Here is a 22766-nt window from a genome sequence, read left to right as displayed (position 1 = left end):
CTGAAGGTAAATGCATGGGACGAGGATCTGTAAACATTAGCTAATAATAATGACAGCCAGTGACAAATTAAGCTAATTTCCCAAATTATTAGCACAGTTGAAAATGGCAGATCTACAAGCTCACAAACTGAAGGTGGTGATATTTTGACAAGTTTTGCATGTTAGTGTTTCGTTTGTAACAAATAATCGTCTGCTTTAAATGTAAAGTTGCCACATAGATTTATTTACAGAAAGTACAACGTATTGATATTGTATTTATTAATAACTTGGCATTAAAGACTGCAAATAATGATAATAAACAACATCAGCAACTACTATGTCTGCTTGTCAAGCCACCATATCACCATGTCCATTATCTGGCTTGGTTCTGGCTGTTTTGTTGTTAAAGTCAACAAGGGTGCAAAACCTCATTCCATAAACAAGATAGTGATACATACATCTGTCATTAATCTGTTGTGTCGTGAGTCTAGCTGTCAATGGTGTCACTGGTCGCTAGCTGTACTAAACACTGTAGCCTCAGAGCAAGCCAACAAACATGGCGCCCAGAACGAGTCCTTCTAAGGCAGGCTCTGCCCAAACTCCGCCCATTTCTCGTCCCCTATAGTGGGAGTTTGTACCATGCCGTCGGTAGGAAGGTGAGAGTCCATTGACCAACATAGAAATGTTATGTTGATCGTTTGCCTGCCTGCATCTCTCCTAATGGTACCAACATCAATTCAGCACGGAATTGGACAAAATCTTATTCAACAACGACAAAATATTCTTTAGTTTTGGGTCCGAGAGGCTAAATGTCATCAAATGGTGGTCCGTGGCTCAAATGCCCAAAAAATAATGGGCCTTTATATGAAAAAGGTTGAAAACCACTGATTTAGAGGAATGAAGGAATCTCAATTCTTATTATGAAATGAGCAGGTAAAAATAATTTCTGTTGAGTTTATTCCCTTTTCATTGTATGATCAATTATTTTGCTTCCGTCCCCCTCTCTACCATCCCCCCCCCCCCCCCCCCCCCCAGACAAGGGCTCCTTCAGCACATGACGGATGGCTTCGATACCCAGAGCCCTGCTTTCAAATCAGAGGAAGTGACAGAAGAAGTTTTAATGAGAGTTTTGTCTGTGTATCCAGTCAGGGCCTTCCAGGCAGCCGATGAATAATAGACACTGTGGCTCAATACTGTGAATACTCAATCAATGGCACTGGGAGAGAGGGCCTTGGCAAACACACATATGGCAGCCGGGGGGTGGGGAGGTGTGTGTGTGTGTGTGTGTGTGTGTGACTGTGTGTGTGTGTGTGTGTGTGTGTGTGCATGTGTGTGTGTGTGTGTGTGTATGTGTGTGTGTGTGTGTGTGTGTGAGAGACAGAGAGAGAGAGAGAGAGAGAGAGAGAGAGAGAGAGAGGCTGGGGGGAATGGGGGGGGTGGCAGAAAGTACTGAGGCCTTTTCTCGATCTGTATCTCTGGGCTGAAAAAGCAAGCTGTCTCTATTGACGTTGCTCACTTGTATTTTGGCGGCGTGTTTTCCTTGCCTGGGATGACAAACAGGCTGTTTGTGCAGTATTGGAGATTTGCGCAGGCCGGGCGGGCGGGTGGGGGTGGGGGGCGGTCTAGCTAGCTGCTCAGAAGGCGGCTCGCCGGGCCGGCCGCGGCGCCTGAATGTCAAGCGGTCCCAGGCATAGCTGAGGGACGCGACGTGGGACCAGGCCATGGGCCATAGCAACCCAGCTATTGGAATAGAAATGTAGAACCTCACACAGTGTCACATTGTCGGCTTCACCGCTTTGTCCATTTGGTTATGGATTGATTGATTGACCCGTTGATCCATCAATGATATACTGTATGAAATAAATTCCGGTTTAGTCGCCATCTTGGATGCTAAAGCAATAGCTCCAATCCTAGCAAGCTAAGGCGAGGACCATCCTTGCTCCAGAAAACGCCAATGTTCCAATTGGAGGGGGCCAGCCCGTTTAGGGCTTTGTATACAAAAAGGAGAGTTTTGAACTGGATTCTGTACTGGACCGGCAACCAGTGGAGAGAGGCCAGGACAGGGGTGATGTGATCTCTCGTCCTGCAGGTGCCGGTCAGGAGTCTGGCCGTGGTATTTTGTACCAGTTGGAGACGGGACAGAGATGACCGACTAATCCCAGTGTAGAGGGCATTGCAGTAGTCAAACCGGGATGATATCAGTGCGTGGATGACACTTTCAAGGTCGTGTGTGGAGAGAAACGGTTTGATTTTGGAGATGGAGCAGAGGTGAAAGAAACTGGATTTTACTATTGCATTGATTTGTTTGTCAAATTTAAAAGCAGAGTCAAAAAATACTTTTTGGCATGGGGTTTGACAGATGGAGAGGGTGCCGAGATTGTGTGTAGTGGAATCAAGTGTACAAACAAATAATACGACCTCAAATTTACTGACAGTAAATTAGTTGGATAGTTTTGTGCCATCCAACATTTAACTTTAAAGCCGTTTTGTCCGGAAACTGCTGAGTCAGCAAGTAAAAATACGCTATGTAACATGTCTCGCGATTGTCATTTAATCCTCCCAAAACATACTTTTTGTAAGCGAAATACAATTGTTTAGATAAATCAGACGCAAACCAAGCTTGTTTTTGGAAACATAGAAAGCAGAAGCCAGCGGATTTCGGGTTTGAAAACAGGCTTCAAAGGACGCACTTGGCGACGGGTGAGTTAACAAGAACACAAGAAATCCCTCCATAATGTAATTTCCGGGATGGCAAACACAACAGGAAAGTCTTTCCTTTTATTCCATATTTGCAGGCCAGCCATGGGGCTAATTCTCATCAGCGCTCCTTTCCCTTGAAGAGCCAGTCATTAAAGGCACTTGTGTGTGGAGTGTGATTGTTTGAGTTTGTTCTTGGGAGACAGGTGCCAAGACGCTATAATTACTCCACAACACAACACACCAGTTACCAGGAGGAGGAGGAGGAGTAACATCAGGCTTCTTTCTTCCTGCCCTATAGTAGCTGGGAAAGAAATTGCTTGGATTTAAGATAACGATTTCTCCTCTTCCCCCCCTCCCCCCTGATATTAACCAGCTGTACGTGACACTGGGCCTGTGCGAGGAGATCAATCCCCCACAGGAAAGTGCCGTCTCCTTTTCTTTCGACAGCTATAGGGCCGTGAGCCGGGATGAGACCGAGAATCACGGACCATCGCTTCCACTGTCGTACGTGGGGAGAAGGGGGGGGGGGGTATTTGGATTAGAGCCTGATGGCTCCCTGTGGGTGAACTCACCCCCTCATACCCCTACCTCCTCCCTCTCCCCCCGCGCTCTCTCTCTCTCTCTCTCTCTCTACCCCTCTCGCTCTCACTATGTGGCACCTGGCGCGGGGCGGGGCACTCCCCGACGCACGTGGGGCGGGGGATATATACACTTAGGCACGAGAAAGGTCAGCCGGGCGGGGTATGTGGCAGGCAAACAGGCAGTGGGGGGCTCACGTTACGGTGGTGGCGGTGGTGGTGGGGGAGCGGCTCAGGGATGAATCACAGGAGAATTGGTGCATGGCAGTGAATGAATAACCCGCCATGGCTCCCCAAACCCCATTATTTCCCTCCTTCTCCAGCGGGGCCTGAAATTCATGTCTGCGCATGCTGCCAGTTCATTAGGGTGGTGGTGGGGGTGGGGGGGGGGGGGGGGGTGTCATTCCTCTTCTTCTGGCTTCTCTGCGGCAGGACAGGGCCATGTGCAGGCGAGGGAGGAGAGGCCCCAGGAGGCCGTCCCATGCCTTGCCTGCTGGCCCCCGTTTAATTCCACATCAACCGCTCCACTGAGGGCCTTAATCTCTTGCTCTGTGTGATCAATACTATATCAGTGTAAATTAAAATGACAATTTAAAAGTAATTAAGCCCGTTAATGCTCGATTCAAATGCCATTAGTTGCACAAGGGGTGCTGCGCCGTGTGTGCGCGCGCACGTGTGTGTGTGTGTGTGTGTGTGTGTGTGTGTGTGTGTGTGTGTGTGTGTGTGTGTGTGTCTATAGTTGGGGAAAGGTGGGACGGGTGGGTGGCTGAGGTGGTGGGTAAATTACGAGCGTGTCCACAGCGACAGGCAAATGCTTTAACTGGCGTGGCCCACTGTTGCCGCCCAGAGAAAGAGGGGCTTAACAAAAGCAGATTAACTCTCCACCCATGCCAGCCCGGGGACCTCTCCAATTTCAGAGGAGGCTAACCCAATTGGCCAAATTTGATTTTGCAAGAACCAAACCCAATTATGGCCATATTAGATGAGAAGTGGCAGGGAGGGAACGCTTGCTGAAGGAGGCAGGAAAAATGGAGGGGATCGGAGGGAAAGCAGGCGGAGAGGGGGGAGGGAGGGGGGGGGGGGGGGGGGATAAAAGTTACACAATAAAAATGCACTTAACTATAGAACGAGGACCAGCAGTAATTGTGTGATTTGATTATTTTCATCTCCCTCCTCTCTCTGCTTTTGAAAGGCCATTTAGAGTCATTGTGATGGTTAGAGTGAAATAAATGGGGTCCCAACGTTAACCCTGCCTTGCACGCGTATTTGTGTGGGAGCGTGCACATGTGCGTGTGTGTGTGTGTGTGTGTGTGTGTGTGTGTGTGTGTGTGTGTGTGTGTGTGTGTGGATCAATGTTTGTTTCCTTTCTCTCATGTGAGGTGAGGTGGTGTGTAAGTGAAAAGGAAATGGAATGATCACATTGTTGGCTCTTATTAAGACAGGCTCACAAGCCCATGGCCAGCGACCCTCCACTACTCATAGACCACATTCCCTGCAATTACACCCAATATAAGAGGCCCCAGAGAGGGCCCTGCACACACGGAACCCAGGCCCCCTTCCTTCCCTAGACAGATCACATTAATATGCATCAGTCCCGTAAAAAGAATCCTCAACAACAAATCCACATTCTGTTTTTCCACTTTGTCTTTTTCCGCAATAGTTTACAGTCTCTCAATGCTAACAGTACGTTTTAACAGCGCCCCAAAAAGATGAATAATTTTTTATCTTTTCGGGCGACGTTGCCCCGCCCACTTTTCGACCATCGCCCGTTCACCTGCATATCGCCGGTAGTCGCCGGGTCCCATAGACGAAATAATGCAAATGCGTCTGGCTGTCGCCCGCTGTTAAAACGTACTGTAACAGTAGCCTACATATCACTATGTGCAATATATATGTATATATATATTTACTTTTCAGGAAAAGGAACTGTCCCAATGGTTCTGTGTAGCTATACAGTTACAATACAAGCACTTAACCCATTTTGGGCGGGAACCCCTTTTGGTGTTTTAAACATGATGAATGTAGCTATTGAAAAATAGCAGATCTACAAGCTCATAGCGCGCCACCGAGTCAAAATGGGTTAATATAAAACCCACAGACAATGCACTTTCAGTTTTAAAATGCTTCCAAAATAGCCAGTCTCCAAGCTCACAACTCGATGCGATGCAATGCATTGTATTAATTTACAAAACAAAAATATTAAAAGTTGAAATATCCCGGTCCCAGCAATGGTATTCTCAAATCACGCACCAACACATGGTGTTACAGTCAGTCGTGTGCATAGCTACACTTTCCCCCTGGTCAGGAAATGTCCATATCTCACAATTAGCAGCTCTAAACCAGTCATGTGTTGACACAGAGCACTGGGGATGTGGTGATTAAAAGGAAGCCCATTAGCACTAACACGGTATGGATCAGTCAGTGATCCAGCCTGTCTGTCACTACTCAACGTGCATGACCAGAGGAAGAAAAACACTAAAAACAAGGTTCAAATGACTCTAGAGTTTTGTTGGTCGCCCCTCATTGGACAGTTTGTCATGTGACAGCTCAACGAGGACTGGGTAACGATGGGGTAATTGTTTGGTCAGATGCAAGCTGTAGCTAGGAAGTAATGATGATAATTCTTGTCTAACCAAGACGAAAATTGTTCATCGACTACCTTTTTTTCACTGACGAAAACTAAATGGATACTAAATAAAAACTATAAGCTATGATGACCAAAACTGAGAATAAATATACGGACAATTGTCAACAAATAAAAACTAGACTAAAATGTTAAGGGACTTGAGGGAGTATAGTGGACAAGGGATCCAGCATAAGTCATTTTACAATTGGTTGCATGATGAAAATAGCTGATCTACAAGACGACGCGTTGTGGCCTTGCAGATCGGCTATTGATGCCGTCATTACGACAGCATCAAGGCCCGCCCAAATACATTTTATTTGACTGAATAAACTGGATACCACGGACTCAGCGGATGAGTAGCAGAGCTTGGGTGAGGCAAGTCATGCAGTAATGGTAAATGGTGCATTTATATAGCACTTTTTCCAACACGCTTTACATACATTGTGCATTACACTCACCCAGCCACACACACACACACACACACACACACACACTCATGATGTCGAAGGACAGGAAACCATGCAATCGGGAGAAAGTAAGGTTTTAGGCAATCGGGAGAAATTAAGGTTTTAGAGTGCTTGCAGTGGAAACATCTGCTTGAAGCGAAATGGACATGGTGGCCGAAAGTGGTATTGCAGCTTCGAGCGGCACTATGCATGGCACTATGGGCCATACGTGAACGCGTGCTATACTCCATACGTGAACACCATTGTTGCTCAAGGACACACCAACTGTGGGGGAGCCCGGGATCGAACTGGGAACATTTGCCGTTCCCAGCCGGCCACTCTACCCCTGAGCTACTTAACTGTCGCCTCAGTAATAGGTCTCCCAGGGGTCTAGCACATTTTAACAGGGAGAGACTCATGAGTCATTATAACGTCAATAAGGCTCTCCCGGCCTACTTACTTGTCTTCAATTATTTGCTCAAGTCATATTATAGCTAGAAAGAAAGCGGACAATATTGTGAATCTCAGCGACCAGAATGAAGCATGAGTTCCAAATGATGAATGCATTGCCACCGAATATCATCTCTTTATGAGCAATTGCAATTTTGCAATCCATATCACTTATCGTCGTGGACTGCCCAGGTTCTTACATGCATCTCGGTTGAGCCCAAAATACTCCACGAGTGACTTGGCTCCCATGCATTATTAAATGCATGCCAATACTTGACAGAAAACATCCCGGGTGAAAAACAAGGGCAACCTGTGGGTATTTAATTAGCACGGTGGGTGCTGCTCTGCATCTCTAATGATGCTGGATAATGGACACCCGGGGCCCTTAAAGAGGGCCAGATAGAGAGAGAGAGAGAGAGAGAGAGAGAGAGCGCGAGAGAGAGAGAGAGAGAGAGCAAGGAGGGGGACAAATGGTGGCGTTGCACTGGTTGGTGTCCAGGGCCGTCCTATCCATCATGGTGTCCGTTGACTACTGTTTGTAGAGCCAGCCTTTATTAATTATCAGCTCGTTTGGAGCAGTGGGTGGCGGAGGGGTGGGTGGGGGAAGGGGTTTTTTGTGAGGGAGGGAGGGAGTGAGGGAGGCCTTCTGCTCTACGATCAATGCAAACTGTCGCTCCAGGAGAATTCTAGGGAGGGCGATTAAGATCAATTTGATTTGGCCCATTGGATGAATCTTTCCAGGAGAGGACGGAAGAAGAGCGGAATGCTCCCGGGACTAAGAATGTGGGAGGTTTGAGCGTGTTGTTGGCTATAGATAGATAATCCATATCGCTGCATCCGACACCCCTCCCCACTCCCAAAGAATGACACTGCAAACGGCATATCGATGCGTGAGCTTCAATGTCTAATATGGGAATACGCAGTTCCAGTTGGTTTAAAGTCAATTTCCTTTGTGTTTTCTATCCCTACAAATAACCAATTTTTGAACAATCAGACTTTCATATCATATGGGTGCTTTAATGGAAATTGCTCTCAGGAAAAGCTCAACTGATTTTTGTCCTCATATATCAATGTTACCCTACTTTGTATAATCCCTCCTCTTCTTCAGTCTTCAGTTCCAAATTTGCATTTCCACTTTGTTTACAATGTCCACCATTGTTGATTTTCCAAGCTGGCATGTAATGAAACAAGCCTGGTTATATCTAGCAACCAGTATTATAATGACTCAAATATTAAATAATCTGTTTTGTCAACAAATAAAAACTAAACTAAAATGTTAGGAAGGGACTAGTGGACAAGAGATCCAGTATAAGTCATTTTTAACTTGGTTGAATGCTGAAAATAGCTGATCTACAAGCTCACGTCGTGTCTCAGCACGACCCATTGTGAGCTTGTAAATCGGCTAAGTGTAAAATCTGCGACGGCATCAAGGCCCGCCAGAACACATTTTAGTCAACTAAATCAACTGTAGAGTTAGTCGACTAAAATCTCATGATATTTAGTCGACTAAAACTAGACTAACACAAAAACATTCCAGGTGACTAAAATGTGACTAAAAATAAATGAAAACTATTCAAGAGACTACCTATTGATTGATTATGACTAAAACTAAAATAGAAATGTGCTGACATATCGTTAGAAATGGGTAATTGCAACAAAGCGAGACTACATGACAAAGCGATAACTTCTGACTGCCTGGGGGATTAAAATCTCTATTTTAATAACGGTAATGGAGTTGATCAACTCAATCGATCAGCGCATCATTAGCCCAATCTGGTCACCCCACTATAGCTCAAAAAGAGAAGTGCACTAACAACGGCGTGCATAAAAAATAAAAATAAACCCCGTTAGAAATCACTTAATTCCAGTCTGAGAGTGTATACAGTCGCATACAAACGTATTTGCACAATTGTATCCAGTTACAGATGGATAGATACATTAACCAAAGGACTTTTATTTATTTCTTTTCAGTGAAGATTTCCCACGTGCATTGAGGAGAGAGGAGCGCTCAGACTGACTATAGCGAGGAGGCAGCTGAAATATGAGCATGTTCCTCAGGGGCTTAATCTGTTGCATAGACAGATAAGCTGTGGTCTGACACTCATGTTAATAAAGGCTCCTTTAAAGAGACGCCAGGAGTCGTATAACAACACCTCCCCTGACACCACGCCACAGATCACTGGCACTAATCTGAACACTGCAGCACAACACATGGGCACGCACGCACACACACACACACACACAGTGCGCTACGCACCGCGCACAACTATTGTGAAGGAAACACAAAGCTTCTCCACTTAAACCGAGTCCGATACTGCAGCAAAAGCCTTCTAAATCATGAGCGGGATGTTTTCTGAAAAGTCAGTTTCATTTTCTATATATCAGTGGTTCTCAAACTATTTCATGTGACAAGGTCCGATATCCCCATCTGACAATATGTTCCCCAGAGTTGGAACAACAGCTGTGAAACAATAATATATATTCAAAGATTTGCACATTTTAACGATTAAAAAAAAATAGCAGAGCTAAAGTTGAAAGAAAAGGCCCAGCAGGGCAAACTAGAAATCTGATTGGTTAAAGAACCTGTCAATCTCTATATTGCTCCCATTCAATATAACAGAAGGGGGATTCTGTGGAGATTCTGAAGGCCTCAAGTTAGAAAAACAAGCCCTGTTGTACCTGCACAGAATGGAAGCCTGTTTGAGTGAGAAACAGTGCAGTGGTAAAGAAATAAATACAATATATTTGTTAAAAAGAAAAACTTATTATAAAATACACATTTCTATGCATCAGCAGAGAAGGCTTTACTGGCCCTGACGGCCCACCACTGATTTTACAATATAAATTGGGGGTCCCAGAGATAGAAATGCCATTAAATGAGTGTCCGTAGACTAATTCATGTCAAACTGGGGGTCCTTGAAATGAAACGGGTTGAGAATCTCTGCTAGAGCCGTAAAAATCTTCTCTTATGGGGGTCCCTGGCATATCTCTTCAAATGGCGGTCCGCGGGCTTATAGTGTCAATTTGGGGGTCCTTGCTGTGTGGAACCACTGCTGTAAATAATATACTTGATCAGGGTCACTCAGGCTCTATACGTGGTCCGCTCCTTATTGTCCTCCCACCAAGGATAGCTGATCTGCAAGCTCAAAACGCATCGTTTTACAATGTGTTGTGTGATCTAGGAGATCAGCTTTTTGGCCGAACGTTCACCCTGGACTAGAGTTTGGAGGCTAGGGTTCAACGTTGTATGTAATAGGACTACATTACATAAAAGCCTATATTACTGTATGTACTTAATTGTTCAGATACCAATAAGGCTCTAACTTTCAGTATGAAACAAAAAATGTTAACCTACGTGTATGCAAAAAACTACAATGAGTAGCTTACCAGTATAAAGCAGTAGCGTGTGCATGTGGCAACATGCCTCGAGTACAAACTCTCACACACACACACACACACACACTTGCTCATGCGCTGTTGAGAGCGTGCGTATGCATATGCGTACACGCATGTCTACGTGTGTTGCATGTGGCTGTGCAGATTTTTTTTGGGGGGGAGATTAGTTTGTGGGTGTAGTGTGGGTGGAGATTAGAACCACGGAGGGTGTTGGGGTGAGGTGAGGCGGGGGTGCCGCCTATTTTCTCCAGGGACCGCGCATGCATTGGGTTAGGGGGGGGGGGGGGGGGGTGTGGGTCTGTGAGAGCTGTGAGGCCTCTCAATAGGCGGAGGATTATGGAAATCAAAGATGAGAGATTAGCTAATGGGAATATAATGGCCAGTGACTGCCCTCCGGTCAGCTGGCCCATGCAAATGAAGGGGAAGAGAGAGAGAGAGAGAGAGAGGGGCGATCAATATGTATGGACGGTCAGTTACTAACTATATAACCACACACACAATAGTGGTTCCCAAACTGTGAAAATTGCATGATTTTAAAACAAATTCAATGATTGTATTATATTATTATTATTATTATAATTTCATGAAGAAATCAAATAAATCGAAATCGAAGAAGGAATTCCATAAATTAGAAAACAAATGTTTAAGAAGTAATGAAAATAGCCAATGTACAAGCTCACAACACTGGGCAAACATCCAATTTCTCTTTTGGCTCACTGGCTAAAACGTTTCGGACACACACACACACACACACACACACACACACACACACACACACACACACACACACACACACACACACACACACACACACACACACACACACACACACACACACACACACACACACACACACACACACACACACACACACACACACACACACACACACACACACACACACACACACACACGGCCCCAACGCCAGCGGAACAGAGATTAGCTTTCACCAGGATGAGAGGAAGGACGCTAGCTCTACTCGACTGACTGGAGGACCGGAGATATGGCCATCGCCGCCCCAGCCAGCCAGCGGTCCCTCAGTCCTCACTGATGTCAACAGGCAGCATGCCATCCTTCCCTCCCTCTTCCAACCAACCCCCTCCTCCCCCTCCCCCTCCCCCTCCCCCTCTCTCTCTCTCTCGCTCTCCCTCTCCCTCCCCTGTGCTGCTCCATCAAATATCTATTCATTCAAGTATTGGCCGCCCCAAACAGAGCAAACGTCCTTGTAGACAAATCAATAATAGTGTGGTGGTGCAAACCAGGTGGGAGCCAGCCAAGTATTACGGCAGCATTTAGATATACTATGGCCCCTTTTCCACTATGGGGTGGAACCAGAACTATCCAGAACCTGAACCTATTTTTTTTAGTTCTGGGTTTGTTTCCACAGCGCACAGCGCGGTACGGCACGGTTTCAGACCAGGTTCTCAGAACCTTTTTTCGGCCCTGCTTTTGAGGTAGTACTAACGCTGAGTTCTGGGAACCTATGGGCGGGGCCAGCAGCGCTGCTGCTCTCGATTGGTCGAGCTGAGGTGACAGCACTCTGAGGCTGAGCACTGAGGAGACCGGAGCGAGGAGAAGCGCACACAACACAACAGCGTACATTTTAAACTCCTAAGTGCGACACAGCGACAGCGGACACACATAAAAATAACCTGGAAAAGCACACAGAAACACTATGGCCACGAGAGAGGGAGAGACAGAGCTTGTGTGTGCGTGAGGGAGAGAGAGAGAGAGCCATAAAGCTGTCGCGACGAGTTGTTTGCTTGCAGTTGTTGTTCTACACTACAGCTAACAGCTAGGCTAACTGCAGATGTGTGTGTGTGTGTGTGTGTGTGTGCGTGTGCGTATGTGTTTGCGTGCGTGTATGTGTTTGCGTGCGTGTGCTCGCGCGCGAGAGCGCCATATAATCTATTCTAAATTGCCAGAACAGAATTTTCTTTCTTTTTCAGGGCAAGGCATTAGGCATATCATTACTAGAAATGTGCTGTACACAATACTACACATTGGAAGAATTAAATTCAACTAGCACAACGGTTAAATGATTTGTATTTGCACATTTCTTGATATTGACATTACAACTGGACTGGATGTTATGGCACAATTTGCTCAATCTGCTCAAGAGGCACTATAATTGCCACCCACACAATGTTAAATGCTATATTCAAAAGGTGGGTTATCATTTATCATATGAGCTATAGCCTATATGATATATATTTTTCTCTTGCAGTTTAAGCAAAATATTGTAGACAGGTAAAGGTTGGAGAACAACTGGTCGAATGCATTTAAAACGGGTGTTTTACTGTTGTCCCACTCCCCACATGGAAAGGAAATCCATATCGGCAAATATAGCCTATATATAATGTATGCTGCATATATCCATGTTCATATAAACTACAGTATGTGCATATACAGTATATCTATTATGTATAGGAAATATATGTGACAGCTGTGGCATGTGGCTGCCACAGCTGTGGCACATGTGGCATATAAAAATATGTTCATATTATTGGTTTAAAAAAGTACAATAAAGCAAATAAATTTGAAAATAGACAATCTACAAGCTCACGTGTCTCATCAAGCTTGTAGTTTGTCTATTTTCAAATGGCCGAAATGTATTTAAGTAGAATACTATATACAGCTACTTTCCACCACTGTTGAATAATAACCAGTCATTATTTAAACATGAATATCTCTGTATTCCGGGACCCCCCCGGCCGTGCCAAGGGGGAGGGGGCCCTGCCGGCCGAGCTACTCAGCAGTGGGGGAATAGGGGGGGGGGGGGGGGGGGCAGACTTAACAGGTTCTGGGTTCTGGTTATATGGAAACGGAAGCAGAACTTGGTTCTGGAACTACACATGGTTCTTGGTAGTTCTGGGTCCTGGAAAGTTCTGGTTCTGGTTCTGGTTCCACCCCATAGTGGAAAAGGGGCCTAAGTAGTTTGTTTTAGGACAGTTCTGACTCGATGGGGTCCTGCCGCTGTGTGTCCGCTGCTGTTTAGCATGTGCGGACATTAACCCACTTCAAATGGACGAGGGGGGGGGGGGGGGGGGGTTCCACGCAATTGAGCGGGAAACATAGCAGCTTTCATCATCAACTAAATGGAACATCACCTCGCTTATAGATCAAAATTCCAATTCTGAGCATGTCAGGAGAATCTCAATTTAGATTTGAAGTGTGTGTGTGTGTGTGGTGTGTGTGGGTTCTGGTTCCCTGTGCCTAGCCATAAACCCACCACTCCTCCCCCCCCCCCCCCCCGCCCCTCCCATTCCTGTCCACTCTGAGGGAGCGGTCATTCATTCTAGGCAGCGGGCAGAGGGAACCTCCCACCCGCTCGCACATGCATGGGGGGGGGGGGGGGGGGGAGCGGTGCAATAAAATTAACCCGGTGGCAATTGTTTTCCCACCCGTTTGATGGCCCCGTGTCAGCTCATCCGTTACGGGCGAGGAATAAAAAAAAGTCAGGGCAAAATTATGACCGCGGGGACGGGTGGTGGTGGTGGTGGGGGGGGGGGGGGGGGGGTACCTGAACGGAGCCAGGCTAATGTCAGATGATAAGAGTCAAGACCCGATCAATCAGCGCCAGAGTGGATGATGAGATAGGGGGGAGTGACTCCCTGTGCTTGTTCATTTGTGTCTGGGAACAATAAAGAGACTGCATGGTAGCTATAGGGGTTATTATCATTCTTTAGGTGTAGAGAGACTACTAGAGGGGCGGCGGTGGCTCAGGGGTAGACTGACCGGATGGTAACCGCAAGGTTGCCAGTTCGAACCCGTGGCTCCACCAGAGTTAGTGTCGAAGTGTCCTTGAGCAAGACTCTGAACCCCCTAATTGCTCCCGATGAGCAGGTTGGTGCCGTGCACGGTTTCCTCAGACATTCCTCCGCCATGTGTGAATGGGTGTGTGAATGGTATCAGGAGAACTCGCCAGTTCACAGACTCGCCGCAATTTAGTGCATTTTAGTTTTACTTCACCTTAATTTAAATTGCATTGAATTGAGAGAGAGGATAGTTGTTTAGAGTTAACACTAGAGAAAGTAGGGATGCTAAAAACACCAAAGTACCGAAACAATGTAATTCATTAGTAAACATTTCCTGAAATGGTAGGCCTACTTATCATTGGTATTCACATACTCACCTTTTTATCATCATCTAGCTGACCATTTAATTGCACAACATAATTTTGATCACTTTGGAAATGAACTATAACATCTGTGAGTTTGACATACTACACTGATGAAGACAGCAAACGATGAAGACATTGATGAAGTTTCGCCGTGGCGACTTGGTAACCTGGCGAGGTTTCCGGTATCTGTGTGAATGGGTGTGTGAGACTCGGTGAATGTAATGCACAATCTCTGTAAAGCGGCGCTATATAAATGCACCATTTACTGCCAAGCACAGAGTAAAAGAGCTCGGTATATCACACCCGCACTTCCAACGTTATCAAAGCGATAATCACCAGTATGTTCTCATTCTGGAGGACCATGCAATGCAGGCAATAATGGACATTTCCCATACTGTACATACTGGAAGTGAAATTACTGCCGCCGAAGCGAAAACATGGTGAAACGAACGTACACGGTCGGTTAAGACGGACCCCCAGTTTGACATGCATTAGTCTACGGACCTCCCATTTAATGACATCTGAGTTTTCAGTCCCATAAGGGTCCACTTGGTTCCAAACTATCATTTAGCTGGGGACCCCCTGGAACTGCCTCAAGGACCCCAACCAGATGTATCTACCGTGGGCCCTGCATGCAGCCGACATCCCCTGACCCAGCCCCTTCTGCAGGGTGGGGGGACGGGGTGGGGGAGAGGGGGAGGGCAGAGGGGGAGGGAAGAAGGGAAGAAGGGCTAAGGGTGGAGGGCAGGCGGAGGGGAAATAAAAATCCTTCAGAGGGTGTTTATTTGCTCTCAACACCTCCTAAGCGATCAATATTTTTAATTTGGGTCCGAGTTATTATTTTTCACATCACTGCGCCGGGGAGCAGAGTAAAGTGGCTCATATTTTAGCGCTAAAAAGATCGATATGACAGCCTCACCTTCACTCTGTGCCCCCCGCTCAGGGTGGCTGGGGGGCCGCACATCATAATGGACGGTGGGGGTGAGGTGCGCTCGGCCCCTGCCTGGCTCTGGAATCACATCATTATCTGTGGCCAGCGACCGACACCCCCACCCCACCCCACAACTTCCCAACCCTACACCCCTTGACCACACACACACACACACACACTTCCCTCGCTCTAGGACAACTGATTTACTCCCCGGCCAGATCAACCGGCCACTGAACCAATCCCCACCCACACACACACACACACACACACACACACACAAGCACTTTATCGCAGCACTGTTTATGAGGGCGAGCTGGACATGCACGCATACTGTGTGCATGTGCGCGTGCATTACTGCGTGCACCTCAATATGCTGTGTGTGTGTGTGTGTGTGCATGTGTGTGGACGGGCCAGGAGGCCATTAGGCTCAGTTTCCTCGGATTAGGCTCCTTGTAATAAATGCATCAATTTTCTTGCCTCTCCACACAACCCATTAATTATATATACATTTTCAGCCAAAATATTTTCACAGAGCCAGTCCCTGTTCTCTCGCTCATAATTCACGTCTGATGGCAGATTCATTGATTGTCGCTCAACACTTGTCCCGGGCGTGTGTGTGTCCCGGGCGTGTGTGTGTGTGTGTGTGTGTGTGTGTGTATGCACTTATGGGCATGCCCCTGAGTGCATGAGTGATGGCCCGAGAGAGTTATGGCCCAACAATATTACCGCCCTGACATCTACTCCCTTCAAATGGACTCAGTCTGCTCTGTACTTCTCACCATATTGAAATAAGAGCCCTCCAATATTTTGTCTGCAATATTTTAAACCTGCTTATGGCTCTGCTGCCTTCCTATAGTCCTGTTGATCACGGGGTATATAGAGAACACAAGAGGAGAGAGGTGGGGGAGCAGGGGAGGAGAGAGAGGGAGAGAGAGAGGGGGTAGAGAGGAGATAATTGGCCCTCCCACTTAACCTCCATGTATAAAACCAACATTTCAATCCTCGTATGTGACCCTACTTTCTCCATCTCCCCTCCTCCGTCTCATTCTGTACGTATACTCGTCTGCGACGCGTGTAACCCATTTTTGTATCAGTATTAAAAGGGAGATTGAGGTGACCATATGGGAGGCCGTTAAAACGGGTGATAAACGCGGGTGACAGGTATTGCTGGGGAGTAATACCACACACACACACACACACACACACACGAGAAGGCCCTGTCAGCACAGAGAGACACTAAGTGTTCATAAATTCCTGGGTGCGGAGCAGAGTGGCTGAGTGTGGGTTCTGATGATTGCATTACATGCGTGCCGCTTGAAGTAGGATTATACCCTCACCTCCCATGCAGCTATAGTGGAACCGCCTGCCACCACATGGGATAACGCACGCACGCACGCACGCACGCATGCACCTCGACATCAACGTCCACTGGTTCTTGGTTAGGGTTGAGGCAGGGTGGCTTATGGTAATAGGGTATAAGTGAGACAAAAGCGTGGTAAATGAAGAGATTAGCGGTTGGATTCCTGTGAGGGTTAGTGTGTACGTCGACACAGCCATGTATGCTGCCAAAAGTGTCCTTGAGCATGGCACCAATACACTACCTGCTCCCTCTTTCAGACGGTCCTCATCAAGCTGTTGGCTAAAATGATTTTTTTCTTCAAATCATGACGCTGGGAGTAATAATTATAATTCAAATTCGACACACGCGTTCCACACCACCGCAGGGGGTGCAGTGGCCGGTGTCGAGTCGGTCGGACCCACGGTTGTCCAGAACCGCCCTAGCCTGCGGGGTCCACCTATGCTTTCTATGGCATAGGCAGGATCCGGCAGGATCCGCCGGGAGAATCTAGACGCAGCTGCACGACATGAGACTAATTCAATAGAGCGACAGAGAAAGAGAGGAGTGTGTGTATGTGTACGGGTGTGCGTGTGTGCATCAATTTAACAAAGGTGCAGACGATCAGAAATCAGAGAGTGATCGACAAAGTGGACTCGGTCCCAGGCATTTTTTTCTTCCCTGGAAATAAAAACGTCTGGGTTTCCGAAGCTAGAAGCGCCCCAAAAAGACCTCTGCCCGGGCTCTGGACCAGTCCCCTGCCCAGGGTCCATATATGGAGCTGGCCTGTTCTGACATTATGACGTCTGCATAGACTCCATATTTGGGCATGCCTGAAAACTCCATATATGGGCATGGAAGGGAAACAGACATAATATCTGGGTGGGCCACGCACCGGGCATGTAAAACACAAACAATAGCTTTTTTTGGGGGAAAAAAAAAGGTTTTAAACATTAAACTCTCTTTTTTGGCATGAAAGACAGGAAACCTATAGGGAAGACAACATGACAGGGGTTGGATGGAACTCAGCCCCTCTGGATGGTCTGTGCACCCACTGCACCCCCTAAATTCAGCCCCTCTGAATGGTCTGTGCACCCACTGCACCCCCTAAATCCAGACGTGTATCACCACCATTTAAGTTTGTCAGCAACGTAATGAACTATATTCATATAGGATTAAATATAGGCCAATTATGTTCATATGATTTGCTCTAAATAAGATGACCTCCTGTTCACGGTCAGTGGGAGCAGACAGAACACAAGTCCCAGTCAGTTCAATGTGACTGCTTGTAGTTAATCAAATGGAGCAGACTGTCTGCGCTCGGGTATAGGATCTAGACTGTGTATCGCGCATACAAATAGTACACTGATGCAAATGGATGCTGACAGGACCAAACATGTGCATCGCGTTTTCGGCAATCAAAATAGCATCCCTCTTTCTTCCACAGGACAGGGCGCAACAAAGGACTCCTCTGAGGAGGAGTGCACGTCGTCGGTGAAAGTGCACTCGCCGACGACTCAATGGACCTGTCCGTTTTTTTTTACACTTCCAGAGACAAATTAACAATCCAGATTTTACTGTACAGTCAGGGTCAGTGATGGACATCATACTCCATCTCCTGGGATGGTAGGAGAACACATGGCACACACGCGCGCCCACACACACACACACACACACACACACACACACACACACACACACACACACACACACACACACACACACACACACACACACACACACACACACACACACACACACACACACACACACACACACACACATCAGCGCTGTCCTGTCGAGACCACCGTGTCTGATTTATCCCCTTACTGCGGCCTGTCACTGCTTCCTGTCCAGGAGACCGCAGACAGACATACAGGACGCCTTTAATTTCCCATTAAAATGCCCTGGAACAACTGAGGGCTCTGTGTCTGGGAGTTTGAGTCTGTGCGTGTGTCTGTGTGTCTGTGTGTGTGTGTCTGTGTGTGTGTGTGTGTGTGTGTGTGTCTGTGAGCACTGGTGTCTGCAAGTGAGAATATCTTGATAAGGCTAAATGAGAGAGAGAGAGTCAGAGAGAGAGGCGTTACACTTTTATAGATAGGGGAGCCTAAGTGTGTGTGTGTGTGTGTGTGTGTGTGTGTGTGTGTGTGTGTGCGCACATGTGTGAGTGCGTTTTACCGTGTGTGTGTGTGCAGTGTGCACGCGCGCAGGAAGTGGTAATAAGGGCAAGCATTAGCGCACATCATTCCCGATGACACGGCAGGCAGCCCCAGGGCCGGGCCCATGATAAATATTAATGGCCTGGAACAAGTGGATTGGGAGTTGAGCTATCAGGGCGGTCCTTCCTAATTGACATTTTACCTGCTGTATACCTTAACGGGGTTGTAAAACACCCCGGCCCGGGGCTCAGTCACACAGAGAGCGAGAGAGAGAAAGGGGGGGGGGGGGGGGGGGGGGGGGGGGGGGGGTGTCAGTCAGTCAGAAAATCCCCCCCACCCCCCCACCCCCCAGCCTCTGAGCTAAAGACAAGAGGGGAAGGCCTGCTCGCCACTCGCTACCTCTCGCCATGGGAGGCACAAGCCAACAGGCCGGGTACAACCGCCTAACCCCCGCGTGGTATTCAACCAGTGGTTATCCAACGACAACAACATATTCTATGTTTTGGGTCTGCGAGGCTAAAGGTCATCAAATAGTGGTCCTCAAATGCAGAATAAAAAAAATCACACCTGTGAGTGGTGCTGTTCCTTGGAGTCAAAAATAATGGACCTTGACATGAAAAAGGTTGAAAACCACTGGCTTAACCCAACACGACCCGAGGCAGCTTCTACAAATGCCTTCTAAAAAGCAGTAGTTCTCAAACTTTCTAGATACAAAAAAAAAACCACACACTTGCGTGAAGTGAGTGTGCTCTTATCATCATAGGCTACAGCATAATACATCATCATACACATCACATTCCGTGCTCAGCCAATCAAATAATTCCTGTGGTACACACAGGCACACAAAAAAGAATACCAATGAAGTTGCCCTTTTACCAACTCACTCCGGGCGTACATCCGGCAGAACTGCTCAGCCTGGTATTCCTAGAAGTAACCTAAGTAAATTGTGTTCAAATGGTTAAACCTAACCTTATTCCTAACCTTAACCTCAATAAAACGGTGCCAAAACCTAACCCTATTCCTAAACTTAACCCCAGTAAAACTATGCCTAACCCTAAACTTATTTCTAACCTTATTCTCAGTAAAACAAAAAAAAAGAATACAAGAACAGCGAGCGGTCGGCGTGAGGTCGGCGGAAATAAACGAGGGCGAGATGGACTTTGGGCGACGGTACCCGTTACCCTAACAATTACACCCGTGTGAAGTGAGGGGCACTAATATATTAAAGTCTAACTCATGTTGATTAGGTGATGTAATGGTGATGTAAAACAAACGGTGCTAACAAACATTAATGCCATTAAAACCCATTGCCCGCTACCGCCACCGGACACAGCGGTGATGTTATTGTGAAAGCCCTTTCCTTTCACCTTGGTAGTCTGTTGCCGGTTCCCACCTGATGTCATGTGGGAGTTCTGTCTGCTCCAGACCGTACTGAATAACTGATAGCTTACATAATGTCTTGAGGCTAGGAGACTGAAGTCTAAGACACACAGGTCATCAGAGGATGTGTATACTTTTTTTTTTATATATATATATCCTGCAAAGAGGATGATACGACCTCCTATCATGCAACCTCTAGGATTAACACGGATTAGAGACGTGGGCATTCTGTTTGTATTGATAAGAGCGGGCAATGAAGTTATACACACTGCTCTGTGGGACGGACCTGGGGGACAGTGTTGATTTCGTAGACTAAAGGCTCATTCATAGTCCGGATTTTCAGTGGTGAGGTGATCACCGCTCCGGTGGTGAGGTGACCACCGCTCCGGTGGTGAGCTGACCACCGGAGTTGAAATAACGTTGAGCGGTGGTGAGTAAAAAAAAAGAGAAGGGCTGGGGCAGTGGCGGTGGTTTGCTCTTCACCGCGGCTTGTGACCTTAAACTAAGACGAAAAATGTTTTTTGACTAACTTTTTCCACTGACGAAAACTAAATGGAAACTAAATGAAAACTAAGGTATGATAACTAAAACCAAGAGTAAATATACTGACAATTTCGATCAACAAATAAAAACTAGACTAAAATGTTAGGAAGGGACTAGTGCACAAGAGATCCAGTATACAGTAAGTAACCAGAACATATTTAGAGTTTCTAATATCCAAAATATCACATATTTGAACAGTCATTCCGTTAATATATTACCCCATATTCCCTTCACTGACACACAGCGGTGGCTCGCAAAGCATGCACGCAAACACAAACATGGCAAGTGACTTGTAGTACAATTCTCATTTCAACTACTATGTATACTATAGCTATAACTCCCAAGAAATACACAGGTGCACAGAAGGAAAGAAAAAACAAGACCGACCACACACACACACACACACACACACACACACACACACACACACACACACAAACACACACACACACAGTGGAAGCTCAGGAGGAGCCATTCGTGGCGTTTCCACTTAAATGATCTGAAAATTGACAGGCAGGGCGGACAACAAACAATTATCCCTGGAGCAAAACGGGCGGGGGGGTAAATAAAATCGAAGTTTGAGGAAACAAATATGAGTGATGTCATCTAAGCCAAATGGCAGGTCCTGTGGCGAGGCAGACTGGAGAGTCTCTTCGTGTTTACTGTTGCCAGGATTTCAATATCCACATCATAGAAAGCACATCAGATGTTTCCCTTTACGCCCATTGATTCACAAAAGAGAAAGCGGCCATGCCCCGCAATCTCTATTTGATGAAAATGGAAACACAAAACAAAGGTTAATCTATAGACAAAGACGGCACTGAGTAAATAGCTCGCAATGTTTGGGATATTATCCCCGGCTTGATGTGAAATGGCAGATAATTATTTTTTTGTAAAAGGCCATAGTGTTTGTAATATGTTTATGAAAAGAGCAAATGTGAGTCAGCGGTGAGATGTGATTTATGAGCGTTGTGTGGAGGTGCAGCGTAGCATGGTGATAACCGCGACAAAAACAGACACAGCTGAGCGATCACGCGCTGATTGGTAACGCGGTCCCATATCTATATAGACCACGTCAATGGAAGTTATTCTGAAACAGCCCCCCGATCCATCTCTCTCCCCCCCAACAGAACTGTTCTTCTTGGAAAAGGGGAGAGATCATAGTCTCCTCTCGGGCATCTATAGTAGTCTGCATTGCATTTTAATCTGCTGAAGTAAAACTCCAATTTAATACTCTAAGGGGGCGAGTTCAGGGAAAATATCCATTTTTCCTAGAGCCAAGTCTTTCTGAATGTCTTGCGCCACCAAGTGGCCACGTGCCGCAACTGACACTTGGCTATGGTGCATATAAAAAACATGAATGGAGAGAGACGGGTAATGGCCTCAGATGTATGCATCTTAGCTGGCTAAGTAATGTCAGTATCCATAAAAACAACTTCAACTTTTGCAAGAAACAAGACAATATAGACGGTGACAAATATCAGATTAGATTCCAGAGCTGAAAAATATTGTATGGCAAAGTGATTCACAAATGACTCACAAATACTCACAAATACAACTAACATAAACTAGGTGGGCACCCAAGCCAAAGTATTGATTCAAATAATGTCTATTAATGAGTTATTACGTCGCTAGCCATGAGGGGGTTAAATTAATGTATTTTAACCCATTTTAGGCGGGAACCCCTTTTGGTGTTAGCATTACGTTATGCTTTAGCTATTTAAAAATAGCAGATTTACAAGCTCATAGCGCGCCACCGAGTGGCACGCTACGAGCTTGTAGGTCTGCTATTTTTGAAAAATCATTTTCAAACAGACATTTTTTTAATCTGATCTCAGGTCAGAATGGGTAAAGAATAATTCATCCAATTGTCCGTGTACAATGTGAGTCATTGGGCTAAGTTCCTTAATCCATTTTGGGCGGGAGGGAACCCCTTTGTGTTTTAAGCATTCTGTTATACTTTAGCTATTACAAAATAGCAGATCAAAGCGCTATGAGCATGTAGGTCTGCTATTTTAGAAAAATCGTGAAAATGTGGCACAAATCTTTGAATATATATATCGTTACATTTTTAACTAAAATATTTGCTTCTGGGGGGTCCCTGGAACTACATATTTTG

The 22766-nt window shown here is 46.3% G+C and overlaps 1 protein-coding gene across 1 annotated transcript in view; it reads right to left on the bottom strand.

Annotated features, from left to right (window-relative positions):
- The window catches only part of inpp5a (inositol polyphosphate-5-phosphatase A), a 206581-nt gene that overhangs the window by 109683 nt on the left and 74132 nt on the right, over nt 1-22766 (bottom strand).

Source organism: Protomyctophum parallelum (genome assembly GCF_964188405.1).
Source record: "Protomyctophum parallelum genome assembly, chromosome: 10".
Lineage (NCBI taxonomy): Eukaryota > Metazoa > Chordata > Actinopteri > Myctophiformes > Myctophidae > Protomyctophum > Protomyctophum parallelum.
This window is presented reverse-complemented; position numbering and strand designations above follow the sequence as displayed.